Source organism: Anomaloglossus baeobatrachus, chromosome 2, assembly GCF_048569485.1.
Source record: "Anomaloglossus baeobatrachus isolate aAnoBae1 chromosome 2, aAnoBae1.hap1, whole genome shotgun sequence".
NCBI classification, from domain to species: Eukaryota; Metazoa; Chordata; class Amphibia; order Anura; family Aromobatidae; genus Anomaloglossus; species Anomaloglossus baeobatrachus.
Genome location: NC_134354.1, coordinates 312,033,272 through 312,061,250, shown reverse-complemented (window position 1 = coordinate 312,061,250; position 27,979 = coordinate 312,033,272). Strand labels below are relative to the sequence as shown.

Here is a 27,979-nt window from a genome sequence, read left to right as displayed (position 1 = left end):
GCACACACTCAGTGTACCTAGTGGCATCCTATACGTGGCTATTGGACTTTGCTATAGTCCCACTAGTGCCAAGACATTTGCAGAGCGCATCTGCCTGCGTTGCACACTCCAACTAATTATAACTAAGCCATTATACTAGCACACACTCAGTGTACCTAGTGGCATCCTATACGTGGCTATTGGACTTTGCTATAGTCCCACTAGTGCCAAGACATTTGCAGAGCGCATCTGCCTGCGTTGCACACTCCAACTAATTATAACTAAGCCATTATATTAGCACACACACAGTGTACCTAGTGGCATCCTATACGTGGCTATTGGACTTTGCTATAGTCCCACTAGTGCCAAGACATTTGCAGAGCGCATCTGCCTGCGTTGCACACTCCAACTAATTATAACTAAGCCATTATACTAGCAAACACTTAGTGTACCGAGTGGCATCCTATACGTGGCTATTGGACTTTGCTTTAGTCCCACTAGTGCCAAGACATTTGCAGAACGCATCTGCCTGCGTTGCACACTCCAACTAATTATAACTAAGCCATTATACTAGCACACACTCAGTGTACCTAGTGGCATCCTATACGTGGCTATTGGACTTTGCTATAGTCCCACTAGTGCCAAGACATTTGCAGAGCGCATCTGCCTGCGTTGCACACTCCAACTAATTATAACTAAGCCATTATACTAGCAAACACTCAGTGTACCTAGTGGCATCCTATACGTGGCTATTGGACTTTGCTTTAGTCCCACTAGTGCCAAGACATTTGCAGAACGCATCTGCCTGCGTTGCACACTCCAACTAATTATAACTAAGCCATTATACTAGCACACACTCAGTGTACCTAGTGGCATCCTATACGTGGCTATTGGACTTTGCTATAGTCCCACTAGTGCCAAGACATTTGCAGAGCGCATCTGCCTGCGTTGCACACTCCAACTAATTATAACTAAGCCATTATACTAGCACACACTCAGTGTACCTAGTGGCATCCTATACGTGGCTATTGGACTTTGCTATAGTCCCACTAGTGCCAAGACATTTGCAGAGCGCATCTGCCTGCGTTGCACACTCCAACTAATTATAACTAAGCCATTATACTAGCAAACACTTAGTGTACCTAGTGGCATCCTATACGTGGCTATTGGACTTTGCTTTAGTCCCACTAGTGCCAAGACATTTGCAGAACGCATCTGCCTGTGTTGCACACTCCAACTAATTATAACTAAGCCATTATACTAGCACACACTCAGTGTACCTAGTGGCATCCTATACGTGGCTATTGGACTTTGCTATAGTCCCACTAGTGCCAAGACATTTGCAGAGCGCATCTGCCTGCGTTGCACACTCCAACTAATTATAACTAAGCCATTATACTAGCACACACTCAGTGTACCTAGTGGCATCCTATACGTGGCTATTGGACTTTGCTATAGTCCCACTAGTGCCAAGACATTTGCAGAGCGCATCTGCCTGCGTTGCACACTCCAACTAATTATAACTAAGCCATTATATTAGCACACACTCAGTGTACCTAGTGGCATCCTATACGTGGCTATTGGACTTTGCTATAGTCCCACTAGTGCCAAGACATTTGCAGAGCGCATCTGCCTGCGTTGCACACTCCAACTAATTATAACTAAGCCATTATACTAGCACACACTCAGTGTACCTAGTGGCATCCTATACGTGGCTATTGGACTTTGCTATAGTCCCACTAGTGCCAAGACATTTGCAGAGCGCATCTGCCTGCGTTGCACACTCCAACTAATTATAACTAAGCCATTATACTAGCAAACACTTAGTGTACCGAGTGGCATCCTATACGTGGCTATTGGACTTTGCTTTAGTCCCACTAGTGCCAAGACATTTGCAGAACGCATCTGCCTGCGTTGCACACTCCAACTAATTATAACTAAGCCATTATACTAGCACACACTCAGTGTACCTAGTGGCATCCTATACGTGGCTATTGGACTTTGCTATAGTCCCACTAGTGCCAAGACATTTGCAGAGCGCATCTGCCTGCGTTGCACACTCCAACTAATTATAACTAAGCCATTATACTAGCAAACACTCAGTGTACCTAGTGGCATCCTATACGTGGCTATTGGACTTTGCTTTAGTCCCACTAGTGCCAAGACATTTGCAGAACGCATCTGCCTGCGTTGCACACTCCAACTAATTATAACTAAGCCATTATACTAGCACACACTCAGTGTACCTAGTGGCATCCTATACGTGGCTATTGGACTTTGCTATAGTCCCACTAGTGCCAAGACATTTGCAGAGCGCATCTGCCTGCGTTGCACACTCCAACTAATTATAACTAAGCCATTATACTAGCACACACTCAGTGTACCTAGTGGCATCCTATACGTGGCTATTGGACTTTGCTATAGTCCCACTAGTGCCAAGACATTTGCAGAGCGCATCTGCCTGCGTTGCACACTCCAACTAATTATAACTAAGCCATTATACTAGCAAACACTTAGTGTACCTAGTGGCATCCTATACGTGGCTATTGGACTTTGCTTTAGTCCCACTAGTGCCAAGACATTTGCAGAACGCATCTGCCTGCGTTGCACACTCCAACTAATTATAACTTAAGGCCCCGTCACACACAGAGATAAATCTTTGGCAGATCTGTGGTTGCAGTGAAATCATGAACATATTGTTCCATTTGTACACAGCCACAAACCTGGCACTGATTGTCCACAATTTCACTGCAACCACAGATCTGCCAAAGATTTATCTGTGTGTGTGACAGGGCCTTAAGCCATTATACTAGCACACACTCAGTGTACCTAATGGCATCCTATACGTGGCTATTGGACTTTGCTATAGTCCCACTAGTGCCAAGACATTTGCAGAGCGCATCTGCCTGCGTTGCACACTCCAACTAATTATAACTAAGCCATTATACTAGCACACACTCAGTGTACCTAGTGGCATCCTATACGTGGCTATTGGACTTTGCTATAGTCCCACTAGTGCCAAGACATTTGCAGAGCGCATCTGCCTGCGTTGCACACTCCAACTAATTATAACTAAGCCATTATACTGGCACACACTCAGTGTACCTAGTGGCATCCTATACGTGGCTATTGGACTTTGCTATAGTCCCACTAGTGCCAAGACATTTGCAGAGCGCATCTGCCTGCGTTGCACACTCCAACTAATTATAACTAAGCCATTATACTAGCACACACTCAGTGTACCTAGTGGCATCCTATACGTGGCTATTGGACTTTGCTATAGTCCCACTAGTGCCAAGACATTTGCAGAGCGCATCTGCCTGCGTTGCACACTCCAACTAATTATAACTAAGCCATTATACTAGCAAACACTTAGTGTACCTAGTGGCATCCTATACGTGGCTATTGGACTTTGCTTTAGTCCCACTAGTGCCAAGACATTTGCAGAACGCATCTGCCTGCGTTGCACACTCCAACTAATTATAACTAAGCCATTATACTAGCACACACTCAGTGTACCTAGTGGCATCCTATACGTGGCTATTGGACTTTGCTATAGTCCCACTAGTGCCAAGACATTTGCAGAGCGCATCTGCCTGCGTTGCACACTCCAACTAATTATAACTAAGCCATTATACTAGCACACACTCAGTGTACCTAGTGGCATCCTATACGTGGCTATTGGACTTTGCTATAGTCCCACTAGTGCCAAGACATTTGCAGAGCGCATCTGCCTGCGTTGCACACTCCAACTAATTATAACTAAGCCATTATACTAGCAAACACTTAGTGTACCTAGTGGCATCCTATACGTGGCTATTGGACTTTGCTTTAGTCCCACTAGTGCCAAGACATTTGCAGAACGCATCTGCCTGCGTTGCACACTCCAACTAATTATAACTAAGCCATTATACTAGCACACACTCAGTGTACCTAGTGGCATCCTATACGTGGCTATTGGACTTTGCTATAGTCCCACTAGTGCCAAGACATTTGCAGAGCGCATCTGCCTGCGTTGCACACTCCAACTAATTATAACTAAGCCATTATACTAGCAAACACTTAGTGTACCTAGTGGCATCCTATACGTGGCTATTGGACTTTGCTTTAGTCCCACTAGTGCCAAGACATTTGCAGAACGCATCTGCCTGCGTTGCACACTCCAACTAATTATAACTAAGCCATTATACTAGCACACACTCATTGTACCTAGTGGCATCCTATACGTGGCTATTGGACTTTGCTATAGTCCCACTAGTGCCAAGACATTTGCAGAGCGCATCTGCCTGCGTTGCACACTCCAACTAATTATAACTAAGCCATTATACTAGCACACACTCAGTGTACCTAGTGGCATCCTATACGTGGCTATTGGACTTTGCTATAGTCCCACTAGTGCCAAGACATTTGCAGAGCGCATCTGCCTGCGTTGCACACTCCAACTAATTATAACTAAGCCATTATACTAGCACACACTCAGTGTACCTAGTGGCATCCTATACGTGGCTATTGGACTTTGCTATAGTCCCACTAGTGCCAAGACATTTGCAGAGCGCATCTGCCTGCGTTGCACACTCCAACTAATTATAACTAAGCCATTATACTAGCACACACTCAGTGTACCTAGTGGCATCCTATACGTGGCTATTGGACTTTGCTTTAGTCCCACTAGTGCCAAGACATTTGCAGAACGCATCTGCCTGCGTTGCACACTCCAACTAATTATAACTAAGCCATTATACTAGCACACACTCAGTGTACCTAGTGGCATCCTATACGTGGCTATTGGACTTTGCTATAGTCCCACTAGTGCCAAGACATTTGCAGAGCGCATCTGCCTGCGTTGCACACTCCAACTAATTATAACTAAGCCATTATACTAGCACACACTCAGTGTACCTAGTGGCATCCTATACGTGGCTATTGGACTTTGCTATAGTCCCACTAGTGCCAAGACATTTGCAGCACGTCTGCCTGCGTTGCACACTCCAACTAATTATAACTAAGTTACATTGTCAGGGATATTTATTCTTTATTATTCTGCTGTTAATAAAGCTAGACCACCACTGCAATCTTCACCACCTCTCAATTTTTACTACCACATTTTCAGTCCACAATCTTGTCGCAATCAACATGAGTGGCAAAATGACAGATGCTGGTGGAAAGGGGAAGAGGCGTGGTGGAAAAGGCAAAAAAGGTTTTGTCAGTGGGGAAGGTGGCAAAGCTCCATTATCATCTGCTGCAGATAGACCATCTACTAGCAAAAGTAAGATGTCTACTACTTATTGTGGACAATCCGATGTGCTCCCTTTTTTACGGACACGAACAAGAGGAACAAAGGTAGATGATGGGCAAAAAAGGAAAATGCTTGAATGGATCTCAAGTGGTCCAACAAGTGCCCTCTCAGCCACTTCAAGTACCGCATCCAAAAAACACCAGTCCTCTGAGTTGTCATCCCAATCACACTTGATTTCTCCCAGCTCTGAAGTCTCCATCAGCCCTGCACAGTATGGTGGAACTGAGATGGCTGAGTCTGCAGAGCTGTTCAGTCACACTATAGCCTGGGAATCAGAGGTCTGCTCCCAAGCTACAGTGAGTACAGAACAGGAAATGGTCTGCAGTGATGCCCAGAACCTTTGTGACTCAGATTCAGGCCGTGAGGACCAAGTTTCTGAGCATAATGTTGACCCTTTGTCACAAACTGTAACACCTGTGGTTATAGACAATGAGGAACATACTGATGAAGATGAGACGCAGATACCCGATTGGGATGACAACTTAAATATTCGGTCAGGGCAAGAAGAGGCTCGGTCTGAGGGGGAGGGGAGTGCAAACACAACAATTGATGATGACGTTCTAGATCCCACCTACTGTCAACCCCCAGTCAGGCACTCGAGGAGGTCAACAGAGGCGGTGGAGGAGGATGCAACCGACGACGAAGTTACCTTGCGCCTTCCTGGACAGAGTCGGAGCACTGGTAGCACGTCTACAACTGCATCCTCAGCCACCACTCTGCCTATGAGCATTATTCGGGGTGGATCAACAGGTCGCATGGCCTCTAAGCCTTGCCTAGCCTGGTCCTTTTTTCACATCGAAAAAGATCGCCCAACTCATGTGATATGTAACATTTGTCATGATTCTGTTAGTAGAGGTCAAAACCTCAGCAGTTTGACAACTTCTTCCATGAATCGTCACATGACTAAATATCATAAGTCCCGGTGGGAAGCTCACCGTGCTGCAATGCGGCCTAGCGGAGCGAACCATCCACCGCCCGCCCCTTCCAGTGCATCCGCGCGCTCTTCATCTTCTAGGACTGTGGGGACAGCTGTCACACCTGTTTTTCCATGCAAAACTTCCACCACTGTAACCGCAACAGGCAGTTTGCTTGTAAGGTCGTCAGTTGGTTTGGAAGGGGAAACAAGTGAGTGTGTACAGCTCTCTCAGACATCGATAGCACCAACGTTGGATGAAGGCAACATCATGTCTCCGCCTGCACTTTCCTCACAAACCAGCATTTTTCCAGGGACACCCTACTCAACACCGTCTACACACAGCAGCCAGATCTCTGTCCCTCAGATGTGGTCAAATAAAAGGCCACTTCCTCCGACCCATGACAAAGCTAAGAGGTTGACTCTATCCCTCTGTAAGCTGTTGGCTACCGAAATGCTGCCTTTCCGCCTAGTGGACACACAGGATTTTAGAGACCTTATGTCTGTCGCTGTGCCCCAGTACCAGATGCCTAGTCGCCACTACTTCTCTAAGAAAGGTGTGCCCGCGCTACACCAGCATGTCGCACACAACATCACCGCTTCCTTGAGAAACTCTGTGTGTGAACGGGTGCATTTCACCACCGATACTTGGACCAGTAAGCATGGACAGGGACGTTACATGTCGCTGACTGGGCACTGGGTAACTATGGTGATAGATGGTGAAGGGTCTGCTGCACAAGTCTTGCCGTCCCCACGACTTGTGTGTCAATCCTCTGTCTGTCCAAGTTCCGCCACTGCTTCTGCATCCTCCACCTCATCTGGGTCCTCCACCTCCGCCCCAAGCCTGCCTGGTCAGGCCACCAGCGTTCTCACTGCGCAGAAGGAATCACGCACCCCTCATTACTATGCTGGCAGCAGAGCGCAACGGCATCAGGCGGTCTTTAGCTTGACATGTCTTGGTAATAAGAGTCACACAGCTGAGGAGTTGTGGTCAGCTCTGCGGTCCGAGTTTAATAAATGGTTGTCTCCACTCAACCTGCAGCCTGGTAAGGCCGTGTGCGACAATGCTGCAAACCTGGGTGCGGCCCTTCGCCTGGGCAAGGTGACACACGTACCTTGTATGGCTCACGTGTTGAACCTTGTCGTGCAGCAATTTTTAACACACTATCCCGGCCTAGATGGCCTTCTGAACAGGGCACGAAAACTGTCTGCTCACTTCCGCCGTTCAAGCGCCGCAGCTGAGCGACTTGCATCGCTCCAGAAGTCTTTCGGCCTGCCGGTTCATCGCCTGAAATGCGATGTGGCGACACGCTGGAATTCAACTCTCCACATGTTACAGCGACTGTGGCAGCACCGCAGAGCCCTGGTGCAATACGTCATGACGTATAGCCTGGGCCAACGAGATGCAGAGGTGGGGCAGATCACCCTGATGGAGTGGTCTCAGATCAAGGACCTATGCACCCTTCTGCACAGTTTCGACATGGCGACGAATATGTTTAGCTCTGACAATGCCATTATCAGCATGACAATTCCAGTCATTTACATGCTGGAGCACACGCTAAACACTATTCGGAGTCAGGGGGTGGGACAACATGAAGGGGAGGAACTACAGGAGGATTCATATGCGCAAGGGACAACAACATCACCAAGGTCCAGACGTTCATCATCACCAACGCAGCAGGCATGGGACCATGGGGGACAGGGATCGACAAGGGTGCATAGTAGCAGGCGAAATGTTGAGCAAGGTGCAGGAGAACATGAAGAAATGGAGGACGAACTGTCCATGGACATGGAAGAGTCAGCGGATGAGAGAGACCTTGGTCAAATTTCAGTTGAAAGAGGTTGGGGTCAGATGTCAGAGGAAGAAAGAACGGGTAGCACCTCTATGCCACAAACACAGCGTGGACTTGGTCCGCATGGCTGCGCAAGACACATGAGTGCCTTTTTGTTGCACTACCTCCAACATGACAGTCGTATTGTCAAAATTAGAAGTGATGATGACTACTGGATTGCCACACTATTAGATCCCCGGTACAAGTCCAAATTTTGTGACATAATTCCAGCCATAGAAAGGGACGCACGTATGCAGGAGTATCAGCAGAAGCTGTTACTAGATCTTAGCTCGGCTTTTCCACCAAACAACCGTGCAGGTGCAGGGAGTGAATCTCCCAGTTGTAACTTGACAAACATGGGACGGTCTCGTCATCTTCAACAGTCTACCCGTACCAGTAGGACCGTATCTGGTGCCGGTAACAGCAATTTTATGGAATCTTTTCATAATTTTTTTAGACCCTCTTTTGCAAGGCCACCAGAGACAACAAGTCTGACACATAGTCAACGGCTGGAGAGGATGATACAGGAGTATCTCCAAATGAACATCGATGCCATGACTGTGCAACTGGAGCCTTGCTCCTTTTGGGCTTCAAACCTAGAAAAATGGCCAGAGCTCGCAACTTACGCCTTGGAGATTTTGTCGTGTCCAGCTGCCAGCGTTGTCTCTGAACGTGTATTCAGTGCTGCTGGGTGTGTGCTGACAGATAAGCGCACGCGTCTGTCCAGTGACAATGTGGACAGACTGACGTTCATCAAAATGAACAAGTCATGGATCCAGAAGGAATTTACTACCCCTGTGTCATCCTGGGGAGAGTAAATGCTTGTTGATTTGGAATGTGCTTGATGCAAATCAAAACATCCTGTTTGCAACTAGGGCACAAGTGCTGCCACTGATAAGGTGTCTGTGTGGGGCCCAATTTTTGGAAAAAAAGGGAGACTCCGCTTGGAGTAACCCTTGCTTACATTGTTTTTAAAAGAAGCCAAGATGAACAGAGCTGGGATCAGGAAAGACTTTGCTACCTACCCTGGTGTCATCCTGGGGACGGTTAATTATGGCGTATTTTTGAATGTGCTTGATGCAAATCTAGCTGTGAAGTGTACAACTGGGGCACAACTGCTGCCACTGAAGGGGTGGGTGTGTGTGGGGCCCAATTTTTGGAAAAAAGGGAGACTCCGCTTGGAGTAACCCTTGCTTACATTGTTTTTAAAAGAAGCCAAGATGAACAAGTCATGGGTCAGCAAAGACTTTGCTACCTACCCCGGTGTCATCCTGGGGATGGATAAGAATGGCGTATTTTTGAATGTGCTTGATGCAAATGTGGCTGTGAAGTGTACAACTAGGGCACAAGTGCTGCCACTTAATGGGTGGGTGTGTGGGGCCCAATTTTTGGAAAAAAGGGAGGCTCCGCTTGGAGTAACCCTTGCTTGATGTGTTTTTAAAAGAAGCCAAGATGAACAGAGCTGGGATCAGGAAAGACTTTGCTACCTACCCCGGTGTCATCCTGGGGACGGATAAGAATGGCGTATTTTTGAATGTGCTTGATGCAAATGTAGCTGTGAAGTGTACAACTAGGGCACAACTGCTGCCACTGAAGGGGTGGGTGTGTGTGGGGCCCAATTTTTGGAAAAAAGGGAGACTCCGCTTGGAGTAACCCTTGCTTACATTGTTTTTAAAAGAAGCCAAGATGAACAAGTCATGGGTCAGCAAAGACTTTGCTACCTACCCCGGTGTCATCCTGGGGATGGATAAGAATGGCATATTTTTGAATGTGCTTGATGCAAATGTAGCTGTGAAGTGTACAACTAGGGCACAACTGCTGCCACTGAAGGGGTGGGTGTGTGTGGGGCCCAATTTTTGGAAAAAAGGGAGACTCCGCTTGGAGTAACCCTTGATTGCTGTGTTTTTTATAAATGATCCAAGCTGCACAGAGCTGGGATCAGGAAAGACTTTGCTACCTACCCTGGTGTCATCCTGGGGACGGTTAATTATGGCGTTTTTTTGAATGTGCTTGATGCAAATCTAGCTGTGAAGTGTACAACTGGGGCACAACTGCTGCCACTGAATGGGTGGGTGTGTGGGGCCCAATTTTTGGAAAAAAAGGGAGACTCCGCTTGGAGTAACCCTTGCTTGCTGTGTTTTTAAAAGAAGCCAAGATGAACAGAGCTGGGATCAGGAAAGACTTTGCTACCTACCCTGGTGTCATCCTGGGGACGGTTAATTATGGCGTATTTTTGAATGTGCTTGATGCAAATCTAGCTGTGAAGTGTACAACTGGGGCACAACTGCTGCCACTGAATGGGTGGGTGTGTGGGGCCCAATTTTTGGAAAAAAAGGGAGACTCCGCTTGGAGTAACCCTTGCTTGCTGTGTTTTTAAAAGAAGCCAAGATGAACAGAGCTGGGATCAGGAAAGACTTTGCTACCTACCCTGGTGTCATCCTGGGGACGGTTAATTATGGCGTATTTTTGAATGTGCTTGATGCAAATCTAGCTGTGAAGTGTACAACTGGGGCACAACTGCTGCCACTGAATGGGTGGGTATGTGGGGCCCAATTTTTGAAAAAAAAGGGAGACTCCGCTTGGAGTAACCCTTGCTTGCTGTGTTTTTAAAAGAAGCCAAGATGAACAGAGCTGGGATCAGGAAACACTTTGCTACCTACCCCGGTGTCATCCTGGGGACGGATAAGAATGGCGTATTTTGGAATGTGCTTGATGCAAATCTAGCTGTGAAGTGTACAACTGGGGCACAACTGCTGCCACTGAATGGGTGGGTGTGTGGGGCCCAATTTTTGGAAAAAAGGGAGGCTCCGCTTGGAGTAACCCTTGCTTGATGTGTTTTTAAAAGAAGCCAAGATGAACAGAGCTGGGATCAGGAAAGACTTTGCTACCTACCCCGGTGTCATCCTGGGGACGGATAAGAATGGCGTATTTTTGAATGTGCTTGATGCAAATGTAGCTGTGAAGTGTACAACTAGGGCACAACTGCTGCCACTGAAGGGGTGGGTGTGTGTGGGGCCCAATTTTTGGAAAAAAGGGAGACTCCGCTTGGAGTAACCCTTGCTTACATTGTTTTTAAAAGAAGCCAAGATGAACAAGTCATGGGTCAGCAAAGACTTTGCTACCTACCCCGGTGTCATCCTGGGGATGGATAAGAATGGCGTATTTTTGAATGTGCTTGATGCAAATGTAGCTGTGAAGTGTACAACTAGGGCACAAGTGCTGCCACTGAATGGGTGGGTGTGTGGGGCCCAATTTTTGGAAAAAAGGGAGGCTCCGCTTGGAGTAACCCTTGATTGCTGTGTTTTTTATAAATGATCCAAGCTGCACAGAGCTGGGATCAGGAAAGACTTTGCTACCTACCCTGGTGTCATCCTGGGGACGGTTAATTATGGCGTTTTTTTGAATGTGCTTGATGCAAATCTAGCTGTGAAGTGTACAACTGGGGCACAACTGCTGCCACTGAATGGGTGGGTGTGTGGGGCCCAATTTTTGGAAAAAAAGGGAGACTCCGCTTGGAGTAACCCTTGCTTGCTGTGTTTTTAAAAGAAGCCAAGATGAACAGAGCTGGGATCAGGAAAGACTTTGCTACCTACCCTGGTGTCATCCTGGGGACGGTTAATTATGGCGTATTTTTGAATGTGCTTGATGCAAATCTAGCTGTGAAGTGTACAACTGGGGCACAACTGCTGCCACTGAATGGGTGGGTGTGTGGGGCCCAATTTTTGGAAAAAAAGGGAGACTCCGCTTGGAGTAACCCTTGCTTGCTGTGTTTTTAAAAGAAGCCAAGATGAACAGAGCTGGGATCAGGAAAGACTTTGCTACCTACCCTGGTGTCATCCTGGGGACGGTTAATTATGGCGTATTTTTGAATGTGCTTGATGCAAATCTAGCTGTGAAGTGTACAACTGGGGCACAACTGCTGCCACTGAATGGGTGGGTGTGTGGGGCCCAATTTTTGAAAAAAAAGGGAGACTCCGCTTGGAGTAACCCTTGCTTGCTGTGTTTTTAAAAGAAGCCAAGATGAACAGAGCTGGGATCAGGAAAGACTTTGCTACCTACCCTGGTGTCATCCTGGGGACGGTTAATTATGGCGTATTTTTGAATGTGCTTGATGCAAATCTAGCTGTGAAGTGTACAACTGGGGCACAACTGCTGCCACTGAATGGGTGGGTGTGTGGGGCCCAATTTTTGGAAAAAAAGGGAGACTCCGCTTGGAGTAACCCTTGCTTGCTGTGTTTTTAAAAGAAGCCAAGATGAACAGAGCTGGGATCAGGAAAGACTTTGCTACCTACCCTGGTGTCATCCTGGGGACGGTTAATTATGGCGTATTTTTGAATGTGCTTGATGCAAATCTAGCTGTGAAGTGTACAACTGGGGCACAACTGCTGCCACTGAATGGGTGGGTGTGTGGGGCCCAATTTTTGAAAAAAAAGGGAGACTCCGCTTGGAGTAACCCTTGCTTGCTGTGTTTTTAAAAGAAGCCAAGATGAACAGAGCTGGGATCAGGAAACACTTTGCTACCTACCCCGGTGTCATCCTGGGGACGGATAAGAATGGCGTATTTTGGAATGTGCTTGATGCAAATCTAGCTGTGAAGTGTACAACTGGGGCACAACTGCTGCCACTGAATGGGTGGGTGTGTGGGGCCCAATTTTTGGAAAAAAGGGAGGCTCCGCTTGGAGTAACCCTTGCTTGATGTGTTTTTAAAAGAAGCCAAGATGAACAGAGCTGGGATCAGGAAAGACTTTGCTACCTACCCCGGTGTCATCCTGGGGACGGATAAGAATGGCGTATTTTTGAATGTGCTTGATGCAAATGTAGCTGTGAAGTGTACAACTAGGGCACAACTGCTGCCACTGAAGGGGTGGGTGTGTGTGGGGCCCAATTTTTGGAAAAAAGGGAGACTCCGCTTGGAGTAACCCTTGCTTACATTGTTTTTAAAAGAAGCCAAGATGAACAAGTCATGGGTCAGCAAAGACTTTGCTACCTACCCCGGTGTCATCCTGGGGATGGATAAGAATGGCGTATTTTTGAATGTGCTTGATGCAAATGTAGCTGTGAAGTGTACAACTAGGGCACAACTGCTGCCACTGAAGGGGTGGGTGTGTGTGGGGCCCAATTTTTGGAAAAAAGGGAGACTCCGCTTGGAGTAACCCTTGCTTACATTGTTTTTAAAAGAAGCCAAGATGAACAAGTCATGGGTCAGCAAAGACTTTGCTACCTACCCCGGTGTCATCCTGGGGATGGATAAGAATGGCGTATTTTTGAATGTGCTTGATGCAAATGTAGCTGTGAAGTGTACAACTAGGGCACAACTGCTGCCACTGAAGGGGTGGGTGTGTGTGGGGCCCAATTTTTGGAAAAAAGGGAGACTCCGCTTGGAGTAACCCTTGATTGCTGTGTTTTTTATAAATGATCCAAGCTGCACAGAGCTGGGATCAGGAAAGACTTTGCTACCTACCCTGGTGTCATCCTGGGGACGGTTAATTATGGCGTTTTTTTGAATGTGCTTGATGCAAATCTAGCTGTGAAGTGTACAACTGGGGCACAACTGCTGCCACTGAATGGGTGGGTGTGTGGGGCCCAATTTTTGGAAAAAAAGGGAGACTCCGCTTGGAGTAACCCTTGCTTGCTGTGTTTTTAAAAGAAGCCAAGATGAACAGAGCTGGGATCAGGAAAGACTTTGCTACCTACCCTGGTGTCATCCTGGGGACGGTTAATTATGGCGTATTTTTGAATGTGCTTGATGCAAATCTAGCTGTGAAGTGTACAACTGGGGCACAACTGCTGCCACTGAATGGGTGGGTGTGTGGGGCCAAATTTTTGGAAAAAAAGGGAGACTCCGCTTGGAGTAACCCTTGCTTGCTGTGTTTTTAAAAGAAGCCAAGATGAACAGAGCTGGGATCAGGAAAGACTTTGCTACCTACCCTGGTGTCATCCTGGGGACGGTTAATTATGGCGTATTTTTGAATGTGCTTGATGCAAATCTAGCTGTGAAGTGTACAACTGGGGCACAACTGCTGCCACTGAATGGGTGGGTGTGTGGGGCCCAATTTTTGGAAAAAAAGGGAGACTCCGCTTGGAGTAACCCTTGCTTGCTGTGTTTTTAAAAGAAGCCAAGATGAACAGAGCTGGGATCAGGAAACACTTTGCTACCTACCCCGGTGTCATCCTGGGGACGGATAAGAATGGCGTATTTTGGAATGTGCTTGATGCAAATCTAGCTGTGAAGTGTACAACTGGGGCACAACTGCTGCCACTGAATGGGTGGGTGTGTGGGGCCCAATTTTTGGAAAAAAGGGAGGCTCCGCTTGGAGTAACCCTTGCTTGATGTGTTTTTAAAAGAAGCCAAGATGAACAGAGCTGGGATCAGGAAAGACTTTGCTACCTACCCCGGTGTCATCCTGGGGACGGATAAGAATGGCGTATTTTTGAATGTGCTTGATGCAAATGTAGCTGTGAAGTGTACAACTAGGGCACAACTGCTGCCACTGAAGGGGTGGGTGTGTGTGGGGCCCAATTTTTGGAAAAAAGGGAGACTCCGCTTGGAGTAACCCTTGCTTACATTGTTTTTAAAAGAAGCCAAGATGAACAAGTCATGGGTCAGCAAAGACTTTGCTACCTACCCCGGTGTCATCCTGGGGATGGATAAGAATGGCGTATTTTTGAATGTGCTTGATGCAAATGTAGCTGTGAAGTGTACAACTAGGGCACAAGTGCTGCCACTGAATGGGTGGGTGTGTGGGGCCCAATTTTTGGAAAAAAGGGAGGCTCCGCTTGGAGTAACCCTTGCTTGATGTGTTTTTAAAAGAAGCCAAGATGAACAGAGCTGGGATCAGGAAAGACTTTGCTACCTACCCCGGTGTCATCCTGGGGACGGATAAGAATGGCGTATTTTTGAATGTGCTTGATGCAAATGTAGCTGTGAAGTGTACAACTAGGGCACAACTGCTGCCACTGAAGGGGTGGGTGTGTGTGGGGCCCAATTTTTGGAAAAAAGGGAGACTCCGCTTGGAGTAACCCTTGCTTACATTGTTTTTAAAAGAAGCCAAGATGAACAAGTCATGGGTCAGCAAAGACTTTGCTACCTACCCCGGTGTCATCCTGGGGATGGATAAGAATGGCGTATTTTTGAATGTGCTTGATGCAAATGTAGCTGTGAAGTGTACAACTAGGGCACAACTGCTGCCACTGAAGGGGTGGGTGTGTGTGGGGCCCAATTTTTGGAAAAAAGGGAGACTCCGCTTGGAGTAACCCTTGATTGCTGTGTTTTTTATAAATGATCCAAGCTGCACAGAGCTGGGATCAGGAAAGACTTTGCTACCTACCCTGGTGTCATCCTGGGGACGGTTAATTATGGCGTTTTTTTGAATGTGCTTGATGCAAATCTAGCTGTGAAGTGTACAACTGGGGCACAACTGCTGCCACTGAATGGGTGGGTGTGTGGGGCCCAATTTTTGGAAAAAAAGGGAGACTCCGCTTGGAGTAACCCTTGCTTGCTGTGTTTTTAAAAGAAGCCAAGATGAACAGAGCTGGGATCAGGAAAGACTTTGCTACCTACCCTGGTGTCATCCTGGGGACGGTTAATTATGGCGTATTTTTGAATGTGCTTGATGCAAATCTAGCTGTGAAGTGTACAACTGGGGCACAACTGCTGCCACTGAATGGGTGGGTGTGTGGGGCCAAATTTTTGGAAAAAAAGGGAGACTCCGCTTGGAGTAACCCTTGCTTGCTGTGTTTTTAAAAGAAGCCAAGATGAACAGAGCTGGGATCAGGAAAGACTTTGCTACCTACCCTGGTGTCATCCTGGGGACGGTTAATTATGGCGTATTTTTGAATGTGCTTGATGCAAATCTAGCTGTGAAGTGTACAACTGGGGCACAACTGCTGCCACTGAATGGGTGGGTGTGTGGGGCCCAATTTTTGGAAAAAAAGGGAGACTCCGCTTGGAGTAACCCTTGCTTGCTGTGTTTTTAAAAGAAGCCAAGATGAACAGAGCTGGGATCAGGAAACACTTTGCTACCTACCCCGGTGTCATCCTGGGGACGGATAAGAATGGCGTATTTTGGAATGTGCTTGATGCAAATCTAGCTGTGAAGTGTACAACTGGGGCACAACTGCTGCCACTGAATGGGTGGGTGTGTGGGGCCCAATTTTTGGAAAAAAGGGAGGCTCCGCTTGGAGTAACCCTTGCTTGATGTGTTTTTAAAAGAAGCCAAGATGAACAGAGCTGGGATCAGGAAAGACTTTGCTACCTACCCCGGTGTCATCCTGGGGACGGATAAGAATGGCGTATTTTTGAATGTGCTTGATGCAAATGTAGCTGTGAAGTGTACAACTAGGGCACAACTGCTGCCACTGAAGGGGTGGGTGTGTGTGGGGCCCAATTTTTGGAAAAAAGGGAGACTCCGCTTGGAGTAACCCTTGCTTACATTGTTTTTAAAAGAAGCCAAGATGAACAAGTCATGGGTCAGCAAAGACTTTGCTACCTACCCCGGTGTCATCCTGGGGATGGATAAGAATGGCGTATTTTTGAATGTGCTTGATGCAAATGTAGCTGTGAAGTGTACAACTAGGGCACAAGTGCTGCCACTGAATGGGTGGGTGTGTGGGGCCCAATTTTTGGAAAAAAGGGAGGCTCCGCTTGGAGTAACCCTTGCTTGATGTGTTTTTAAAAGAAGCCAAGATGAACAGAGCTGGGATCAGGAAAGACTTTGCTACCTACCCCGGTGTCATCCTGGGGACGGATAAGAATGGCGTATTTTTGAATGTGCTTGATGCAAATGTAGCTGTGAAGTGTACAACTAGGGCACAACTGCTGCCACTGAAGGGGTGGGTGTGTGTGGGGCCCAATTTTTGGAAAAAAGGGAGACTCCGCTTGGAGTAACCCTTGCTTACATTGTTTTTAAAAGAAGCCAAGATGAACAAGTCATGGGTCAGCAAAGACTTTGCTACCTACCCCGGTGTCATCCTGGGGATGGATAAGAATGGCGTATTTTTGAATGTGCTTGATGCAAATGTAGCTGTGAAGTGTACAACTAGGGCACAACTGCTGCCACTGAAGGGGTGGGTGTGTGTGGGGCCCAATTTTTGGAAAAAAGGGAGACTCCGCTTGGAGTAACCCTTGATTGCTGTGTTTTTTATAAATGATCCAAGCTGCACAGAGCTGGGATCAGGAAAGACTTTGCTACCTACCCTGGTGTCATCCTGGGGACGGTTAATTATGGCGTTTTTTTGAATGTGCTTGATGCAAATCTAGCTGTGAAGTGTACAACTGGGGCACAACTGCTGCCACTGAATGGGTGGGTGTGTGGGGCCCAATTTTTGGAAAAAAAGGGAGACTCCGCTTGGAGTAACCCTTGCTTGCTGTGTTTTTAAAAGAAGCCAAGATGAACAGAGCTGGGATCAGGAAAGACTTTGCTACCTACCCTGGTGTCATCCTGGGGACGGTTAATTATGGCGTATTTTTGAATGTGCTTGATGCAAATCTAGCTGTGAAGTGTACAACTGGGGCACAACTGCTGCCACTGAATGGGTGGGTGTGTGGGGCCAAATTTTTGGAAAAAAAGGGAGACTCCGCTTGGAGTAACCCTTGATTGCTGTGTTTTTTATAAATGATCCAAGCTGCACAGAGCTGGGATCAGGAAAGACTTTGCTACCTACCCTGGTGTCATCCTGGGGACGGTTAATTATGGCGTTTTTTTGAATGTGCTTGATGCAAATCTAGCTGTGAAGTGTACAACTGGGGCACAACTGCTGCCACTGAATGGGTGGGTGTGTGGGGCCCAATTTTTGGAAAAAAAGGGAGACTCCGCTTGGAGTAACCCTTGCTTACATTGTTTTTAAAAGAAGCCAAGATGAACAGAGCTGGGATCAGGAAAGACTTTGCTACCTACCCTGGTGTCATCCTGGGGACGGTTAATTATGGCGTATTTTTGAATGTGCTTGATGCAAATCTAGCTGTGAAGTGTGCAACTGGGGCACAAGTGCTACCACTGAAGGGGTGGGTGTGTGTGTGGCCCAATTTTTGGAAAAAAGGGAGACTCCGCTTGGAGTCACCTTGCGGTGTTTTACATGATTTTAGAAGGGCGTGCCATGCCTATATCTGTGTGTCCTCCTCTTTTTCCTTGTCCAGCTGTTTTGTTTTCGCATGAGTATATGTCCTTGTCACTTTCCAATGTGTTTGAGTTGTTTGTCACCTTTAGGACACCTTTGAGGGTGTTTTCTAGGTGTTTTTCTGTGTTTGTGATTGCCTGCCATTGTTTCCTATGCAGTTCGAGTTCGGTTCGTCGAACGTTCGACGAACCGAACTCGAACGGGAGGTCCGTTCGGCGAACCAACCTCGAGCCGAACCGCGACCGGTTCGCTCATCTCTAGTTACAACACATGTGCATTCTACACTCCTTTCCATTTCTGGAACGCAATTATTAACTGCAGGTAGTCCAGCCAATCTGGTGCAGGCATGGATATAATGTTGCCTTCATCCAATGGTGGTTCTCTCGCTGTCTGACAGCTCAACAATACCATCTGTTTCCACTTCCAAAACAAGTGACGACCTGCCAATCACACTCCCGCTTACGGGAAAAGGGGTGGAAGTTCAGCGTGAAAAAGCATGTGTGACTGCTGTCCCCACAGTCACAGAGGATGAAGAGCACGCGGATGCACTTGATAGGGCAGGCGATGGTTGCACAGCCCCGCTAGGCCGCATTGTAGCACAGTAAAATTCCCATTGCGACTTATGCTTCATTTTAAGTCTTGTACTTGGTGGGCTCCCCAGTATGCAGCCAAACCACGCAACAGGAAAAAGGACTCTAGGCAGTTGGGTTGAAAAATGATTGTTTAACTTTCCCAAAAACAAACAATAAGAACCATTCATATAATTGAAATAATAGAACAATCTATTCAGTTGCCTACTACCTGCTAATCCCTCTGCATAGCAGCAGTAATTGTGTGTTTGTGCGTGTGTGTGTGTGTGTGTGTGTGTGTGTGTGCGAACACGACTTACCAGTGGCGCATCACAAGAGCTTCAAACTTATCTACCTAAACATAGACAAAACACATTACCCCCCCTGAATACCCTTGTTAGCTGAAGCCTCATAGATAAGGCAGATGATAACAGTGTGAATGCAAACCACACAGCTCTGCAACACAGTCATGGAAATCTTGAAAAGCAACAGTCAATGCAAACATGTGTCGCTGTCCCTCTATGATTTAAACTGTACGTGACAATTTGACAGTGCAGAGGCAGCAAGTCTTATTGTCTATATAGTCGGCCAACCCAGAACAGATATGTGTTTTGCTAATAAAACAAAGTCTTGCGTGCACGCATTACTGTCTGGGCACAGCCTACCGTACCTGGGTACTGTGATGTCCAGTTGCCATAAATACAGACTTTACGCTCCTCTCACGGTAAACAGTATAGACAGCACCGGAAGAATGTTGGTCTGTGGCACAGGATGCTGCTCACTGGCGTTACGGTGCTCCTCACCAAACTCCAACACGAATCTCCTCACAATTGAACGAAATGTTTCAGCGGTGGCTCCTTGCTGTAACACACACCTTTAGCTTTTCCTTCTGTTCATGGACAGCATCTCCAATCCACACCCGAAGACCAATTTGCTATTGCTATAGTGACCAAACAGACAAAGGCAGATCCCAAAAAAACAGCCCCTTGTGTGTAGTCTGCAACAATGCATGCAATGAACGGCAAATAAGCATGTTGCATTGACAGTGGCTAAAGCTGAGTAATACACCTTCACGCTATCAATTCATATCCATGTGACACTTCATGGAGGAAGTACTCAAAGTTGTGAGTTTTTGCCTTCTACTTAGAGATTGTTGACAAATCTTACAGATTACATGAATTGGGTGATCCTTTGCGATGTCCAAAAAGTCCCAGGTTAGGCAAGGCTTACAGCCCATGCGACCTGCATAGCCAATATGACTTATGCTCAGAGGAAGAGTTGTGGCTGAGGATTCAGTTGTTGATGTGCTTCCACTACTTTGTCTCTGTCCATGAAGACACAACGTAAACTCGTTGTCAGTAGCATCCTCCTCCACCTCCTCTGCTGACGTCATTGACTGGCTGACTTTGGTTTGACAGTAAGTGGGGTCTCCAATCTCATCATCATCCTGTGTGTTTTCATTTCCCTCGTCCTGAGTCCTCCGTGATAACCTCTTCCTGCCCTGACCGAATAGCAAAGTTGTCGTTACAATCAGTTATCTGAGTCTCCTCATCATGTTCCCCATTGTCTCCACCAGGATGATGTACGGTTTGGAAATGAGGGTGTACATTACGCTCAGCACCTTCTTCATCGGGGCCTGGATCCGACTTACAAAGCTTCTGGCCATCTGTGCAGATCATTTCCCCTGTCTCCTGGAACTCGCTGCCTCAACACGTCAGATTATCTGCTACACCTGCAAGCTTCAAACGGAAACTGAAAACTCATCTGTTCAGAAATGACTATAACCTTCAATGACCACACCACCGTTTGTGGTGCTCTATAAATAATTATTATTAATAATAATAATAATAGTAAAAATAATAACTATTTTGTCTGTACTCACTGCAGCTTTGCAGCAGACCTCTGATTCCCAGGCTATAGTGTGACAGAACAGCTCTGCAGACTCAACCATCTCTGTTACCCCATACTCAGCAGGGCTGGTGGAAACTTGAGAGCTGTTATCAAGCAAGTGCGATTGGGTTGACACCACAGTGGTATGGAGTATATGTGATATTGAACTTGAGGTGGAGGAGAGCCCACTTTATGGCGCACTTGACATCCATTGAAGCAGCTGCTGTTTTGGTGCCTCATCTACTTTTGTTAACGATGGTCGTGTCCGTGAAAAAAGGATCATATCAGATTATCTACGGGAAGAAGTACACCTGTTATTTTGGCTGTTCTTTGTTGTTACGAATCGGTGCCGCTGTGAACGCAAGCAACCTGCTGCGGTTCCAGTTGCGCCCAGGCATCAGCTGCCATTTAGGGCTGTGCCTCGGGTTGTCCAGCTGGCTGATTTCTCCTCCACGTCTAAGTGTGGAGAGGTGGCTAGTGCGCATGCGTGTGCCAATTTTCCCCAGCCACAGCCTAACTCCAGTGTTTCGCCTACTGAGTATGCTCAGCCTGACTGTGCCATTCCTAGGCTAAGTCTTAATTTCGGGCTATAGCGCACGCTCGTTTGGACTGTGCCTGAGTCATTCTGTGACCTGTGGTTCCACACACTTATACAGGGCCCTGGGGTTTGCCTCACTCTCGGGAGGCCACTACAACTAACTGCACCCAACATCAGCCCCAGGTGTCCCCTTACACTGCAGTGGTGGTTCCCACTGACCGCAATACCGAGAGTAGCGTCACGAAACTACATATAAAGAAGAAACCTACCTGTGACCAGACTGTTCCTCCACGTGGAGTCCCTGAAGGTAATGCACCGACACAACACCTGTGGGGCTTCACACTTAGTGCGAAAAGCCTCTTTGCACAGGTACTTGCACTCCGTGCCGGGTCTAAGTCCTGTGTTGTGCCTAGACAGCATGCTGAAGTGGATAGTCTTTTTTTCGGAGACTGTAATTTATGCTACTGAGCATGCTCAGGCACTTACTGCATCAGAGGCTAGGTCCGGTAATGAACTCTTTGGCCCTGCCCCTGATGTGGGGGGCCCATATAGACCACAGGGCATCAGGTGTCCTGACGATGTTGCCAGGCCACTCCCAACTGGCTTGCAGAGGCCCGCCCCTATGACTTGTCACCTTATTATTGTTGGTCAGACGATGACTGGTGAGGTGTTTTGGTCGTGGCAGCCATGAGGTCATCATTGAAGTGGTGGTTTCGAATAGGATGCTAGTTATGCCACTCATGACGTGTCACTCTGCTTTTGTCTCCAGGAGGTGCATTGTGGTCCACCCTGGTTTGGACTTGGGGCTGGAGCCAACAAGGAGGTGCGCAGTCTTCTATTATGCTCCGAAAGAGCACACCTCCATGTGTTGAACCCATTGCGGCTTTAGGCCAGAGGTAGGCAGGGATAGGGCATCGATGCAGGCCGCCACCACAGTGGGTAACGCAGAACGGTTAAGACCAGCTCCTGTCCTACCAGTCCTGCTAGTGCAGCCCAGTGGCATTAACAGGCCTGCTGCTGCTGATGCACCTGCTGTCCACAGGTGTGGCCCCTACGCACACGGACAGCGTACTCAATGGCCCCTCTGTTGTTAACAGCGAGTTCCTGGGCTAGGTGGGCGTGTGGACCCTGTGACGCTAACAGGGCTCCCAGTCTCCAGATCCGAGTGTCGTCTAACTCGGTTCAGGCTACTATTAGTTTCATAGCCATCCAGCTCTGTATCCTCCACCTAACCTTCTAGTTGCCAGCCTCTCCTTTTCCATCTGGGAGCACGGTGGACACCGACTGGCAATGGGGATGTATACCTTTCTCTTTCTTTCCTTCTTAATTTTTTTATATAGCGGTAACATAGTATATACCACCTTATCCAAATCTGCCAGTCCCACCATAACAGATGTTGTTTCTTCAGCAAATGTTACTGTTGCTTAACCACCAAACCCATGGACACAAACTTTTTTCCCCTTTCCAACACACCTGTTCCCCTTTCCACCAGCATCTGTCCTTTTTCAACTCATTTTGTATATGACCAAAAGTGCAACTCTGCAGGGACACCGTACTCAACGCCATCTCAGCACAGCAGCCAGCCCTCGGTCCCTCAGATGTGGACAAGTAAAAGTCCATTTCCTCCTATCCATGACAAAGCGTTGAGATTCACTCTGTGCACCACTGGTGTTTAGTGGAAAAGCAGATCTAAGATTGTGTATCACCTTCTGCTGATACTCCTGCATACGTGTGTCCCTTTCTATGGCAGGAATTATTTCGCCAAATTTTGTCTTGTACCGGGGATCTAACAGTGTGGCAACCCAGTAGTCAGCATTACTTCGAATTCGTACATTCCGAGGGTCATGTTGTAGGTAGTGCAGCAAGAAGGCACTCATGTGTCTTGTGCATCCAGGAGGACCAAGTCCTTGGTGTGTTGGTGGCGGAGAGGTGAGAATCATGCCTCCTTCCTCTGCCCTCTCCCCCCAACCTCGCACAACCGAAATGTGAGCAAGCTCTCACTCATCTGCTGAGTCTTCCATGCCCATCGCCAGTTCGTCCTCCATTTCTTCATGGGCTCCTGCACCTTCCTCAACAGTTTTGCTGATACTATGCACCCTTGTTAATCCCTCTCCCCCACCATGACTGCCGCCTAGGTGCCGCTGACCGTCTGGACCTTGTAGATCTTGTTTCTCCTTCCGCATATGACTCCTCCTGTACTTCCTCCCCTTCCTTTTGTCCCAACACCTGACTCCGAATAGTGCTTACAGTGTGCTCCATCATGTAAATGACCAGAATTGTCATGCTGAGAATGGCATTGCCAGTGCTAAACATCTTCGTCAACATTTGTAAACTGTGTAGAAGGGTGCATAGGTCCTTGATCTGACACCACTCCAGCAGCGTGATCTGCACCACCTCTGGATCAAGTTAGCCCAGGGTGCTGCCACAGATGCTGCAACATGTGCAGATTCAAATTCCTGCGTGTCGGCACATCGCATTTCAGGCGTTTAACCACCAGACCAAAAGACTTCTGTAGCAATGAAAGTTGTTGAACTGCTGGGTGCGAACGATGGAAGTGAGCACATAGCGAGCATGCCCGCTGCACAAGGACATGTAGGCCGGGATGGTGTTTTAAAAATTGCTGGAGAATCAGATTCAACACGTGAGCCATACAAGACACGTGTGTCACATTGCCCTGACGAAGGCCCGCAGCCAGGTTTGCATCATTGCCGCACACGGCTGTTAAGTCACCACCGGAGTCCGCTCCATCAATTTCTACTCCCGTCGCCAGGTGACAACGTGTTCCTTTCATGCATAGTGCTGATGATGGGAGAGGAGTCGATGCCAGCGGCACAGGTGGACGCAGGTTATGGTCACCCACTGGGCTGCGTTACCTTGACAGATGCAGAACGACTGGCTGAATGTAGGTGGTGGGTATCTCACAGATGAAGTACCATCATTCAGCTACAACCAATGGGAAGACACCACACCCATTTTTAGGCCCATCCTGTCTGCAGACCACTGCCAGACATAGCTATGAACCTCTGGTTACTGTTACCCCCAGTTCAGTTTTATGATTTTGTGTGCTTGTTACCTGACTACTTTTCCTGCTTGCTGTTTATGTACTTCGTTGGCCGATCCGCATTTCACCTCTGCTTGTTTTCTGATTAAGTCCTGGCCGTCCCATTCTGTTCCTCTTCCTCAATTAATGTTTTGACCCTGCCTGACTACTATTCTCTGAAACTGCAGCCTTCCACAGGTATTGATCAACTTGGGCCCTGTGTAATTCCAAATCCCTGTATAGGGGTTAAAGGGTTTCAGGGTTCTGGGGGTCCTGCTTGGTGAGTGGCTTCCCTCTAGCCTATCCTTTACAGCCCATCTGAGTGTGTGGATCAAGGAAAGCGTTGCACCGTGCTTTCTGCAGAAGGCCATGTAGGCCAGGATAGTGCTTTATAAATTGCTGGACAACCAGGTTCAACACGTGAGCCACACAAGGCACGTGTGTCACATTGTCACGGCGAAGGGCCACACCCATGTTTCCATCATTGTCGCACTCGGCCTTCCCTGGCTGCTGGTTGAGTGTAGACAACCATTGATGAAACTCGGTCTCCAGAGCTAACCGTCCACAACTACTCAGCGGTGTGACTCACATTTCCCATACATTTCAAAGTAAACATTTGACCGCCTGATGGCATTGAGCTCTGCTGCCAGCATAGTAAGGAGGTGTGTGGGATTCCTTGTGCGCAGTTACAAGGAAGGGTGGCCTGACCACACAGGATTTGGGCCGAGGTGGAGGACCCAGACGAGGTTGAGGAGGCAGAAGCAGTGTATTAACTTCTACATACAAAGGAAGGATTGACACAACTCGTTGGGACGGCAAGACTTGTACAGCAGACACACACAGTTTCTCTAAGAAGCGGTGATGTTTTGTGTGACATGCTGGTGCAGCACGGCACGCCTCTGTTGGAAAAGGAGTGGCGCCTGGGCATCGGCTCTTGGGGCACTGCAATGGGCATAAGGTCTCGAAAATCCTCGGTTAAAAAGGTTGGAAAGGCAGCATTTCGGTAGCCAACAGTTTGCAGATGCTGAAAGTCAACCTCTAAGCCATGTCATGCCCTTCTAAAAGCATGTAAAACACAGCAAGGGGACTCCAACCACAGTCTCCCTTGTTTCCACTAATTGGGCCACACACACCCCACTTGACTGGCATCAGTTGACCCCCATTTTCAAGATGAAAAAGATGCTTGGCATGAAGCACTCTCAAAAATACACGTGCCTTTCGCCTCCCCTGGATGACCCAGGGGAAGAAAAGTCCTCCGAGAGCCATGACTTGTTCATCTTGGTTCTTTTTTCAAAAGCGAGGGGACTCCAACCACAGTCTCGCTCGTTTCCACTAATTGGGCAACACACACCCCACTTGACTGGCATCAGTTGACCCCCATTTTCAAGAAGAAAAAGATGCTTTGCATGAAGCACTTTCAAAAATACGCGTGCCTTTCGCCACCCCTGAATGACCCAGGGGAAGAAAAGTCCTCTGAGAGCCATGACTTTTTCATCTTGGTTCTTTTTTCAAAAGCGAGGGGACTTTAACCACAGTCTCCCTCATTTCCACTAATTGGGCCACACACACCCCACTTGACTGGCATCAGTTGACCCCCATTTTCAAGATGAAAAAGAAGCGAGGGGACTCCAACCACAGTCTCCCTCGTTTCCACTAATTGGGCCACACACACCCCACTTGACTGGCATCAGTTGACCCCTATTTTCAAGATGAAAAAGATGCTTTGCATGAAGCACTCTCAAAAATACATGTGCCTTTCGCCTCCCCTGGATGACCCAGAAGAAGAAAAGTCCTCTGAGAGCCATGACTTCCTCATCTTGGTGAACGTTAGAATGTCCACATTGTCAGTGGAAAGACGCGTGTGCTTCTCTGTCAGCACACCCCAGCAGCACTGAGGACACGTTCCGAGAGAACGTTGGCTGCGGGACCCAAGATCCCAAGGCATACGTGGTGAGCTCAGGCAATTTATCCAGATTGGAAGCCTAAAATGAGCAGGGCTCAAGTTGCACAGTAATGGCATCGATGTTCCCTTGCATATACTCATATACCTGTGTCTCCTCATCTTTTTCCTCGTCCAGCTGTTGAGTTTTCACATGAGTATTTGTCCTTGTCACTTTCCCATGTGTTTGTGTTGTCTTGGGAGTTGTTTGGCACCTTTTTGACAACTTTGAGGGTGTTTTCCAGGTGTTTTTAGGTGTTTGTGATTGCCTCCCATTGTTTCCTATGGGGTTAGTGAGTTCGACGAACGGCTCGTCGAACGGGGCACCGTTCGACGAACCAAACCGAACTTGAACTCTAGGGGGGTGGCTCATCTCTATTCCTGAGGCTAAGTCTTTAGTTCGGGCTACTGAGCATGCTCCCACACTTACTGCGAAAAGCCTCTTTGCACAGGTACTTGGACTCTGTGCCGTGTTGTGCCTACTGAGTATGCTCAAGCTGATAGTCTGTTTTCTGAGACTGTTGTTCAGGCTACTTAGCATGCTCAGGCACTTAGTGCATCAGAGGCTAGGTCCGGTAAGGACCTCACTGACCATGTCCGTGAGGTGGCAGGCCCTGATAGGCCAGAGGGCATCCGATGTCCTGATGATGTGGCCACTCCGGAGTGGCTCGCAGAGGCCCGCCCCTATGACTTGGCACCTCATCATTGTTCGTCAGACAATGACTTGTGAAGTATTTGGGGCGTGGCTGCAATGAGGTCATCAGTGAAGTGGCGGTTCTGGATAGGCCGCTGGTTATGTCACTGATGACGTGGCACTCTGCTATTGGCTCCTGGAGGTGCATTGTGGTCCACCATGGGTTGGGGCGGACCCAGGTTATAAAAGGAACTGGAGACAAAATGGCGGTGTGCAGTCTTCTATTATGCTCAGACAGAGAACACCTCCATGTGTTGAACCCATTAAGGCTTTAGGACAGAGGTAAGCAGTAGAGATGAGCGAACCGGTCCCGGTTCGGCTCGAGCTCGGTTCGCCGAACCAAGGTCTGGTTTGCGTTCGGTTTGGCGGACCGGTTCGGCGAACCACTCGAACAACATAGGAAACAATGGGAGGCAATCACAAACACATAAAAACACCTAGAAAACACCCTCAAAGGTGTCCAAAAGGTGACAAACAACTCCCAACACAACACAAACACATGGGAAAGTGACAAGAACAAATTCTCATGCGAAAACAAAACAGCGTAACGAGGAAAAAGAGGACGAGACACAGATATAGGCATGGCATGCCCTTCTAAAATCATGTAAAACACCGCAAGGTGACTCCAAGAATCTCTCTTTTTTCTAAAAATTTGGCCACATAGACATCCACCCCTTCAGTGGCAGCACTTGTGCCCCAGTTGTACACTTCACAGGTAGATTTGCATCAAACACATTCAAAAATACACCATCCTTAACCGTCCCCAGGATGACACCGGGGTAGGTAGCTAAGTCTTTGCTGATCCCAGATCTGTTCATCTTGGATCATTTTTAGAAATACTGCAAGCAAGAGTTACTCCAAGCGGAGTCTCCCTTTTTTCCAAAAATTCGGCCACACTGACACCAACCCCTTCAGTGGCAGCACTTGTGCCCCAGTTGTACACTTCACAGGTAGATTTGCATCAAGCACATTCAAAAATACGCCATCCTTAACCGTCCCCAGGATGGCACCGGGGTAGGTAGCAAAGTCTTTGCTGAAACATGACTTGTTCATCTTGGCTCCTTTTTAAAAACACAGCAAGCAAGGGTTACTCCAAGTGGAGTCTCCCTTTTTTCCAAAAATTGGGCCACACTGACACCCACCCCTTCAGTGGCAGCACTTGTGCCCCAGTTG

The 27,979-nt window shown here is 47.8% G+C and overlaps 1 protein-coding gene across 2 annotated transcripts in view; it reads right to left on the bottom strand.

The window, feature by feature from the left end:
• The window catches only part of DEF6 (DEF6 guanine nucleotide exchange factor), an 817,872-nt gene that overhangs the window by 311,701 nt on the left and 478,192 nt on the right, over nucleotides 1-27,979 (bottom strand). The window lies entirely within an intron of this gene.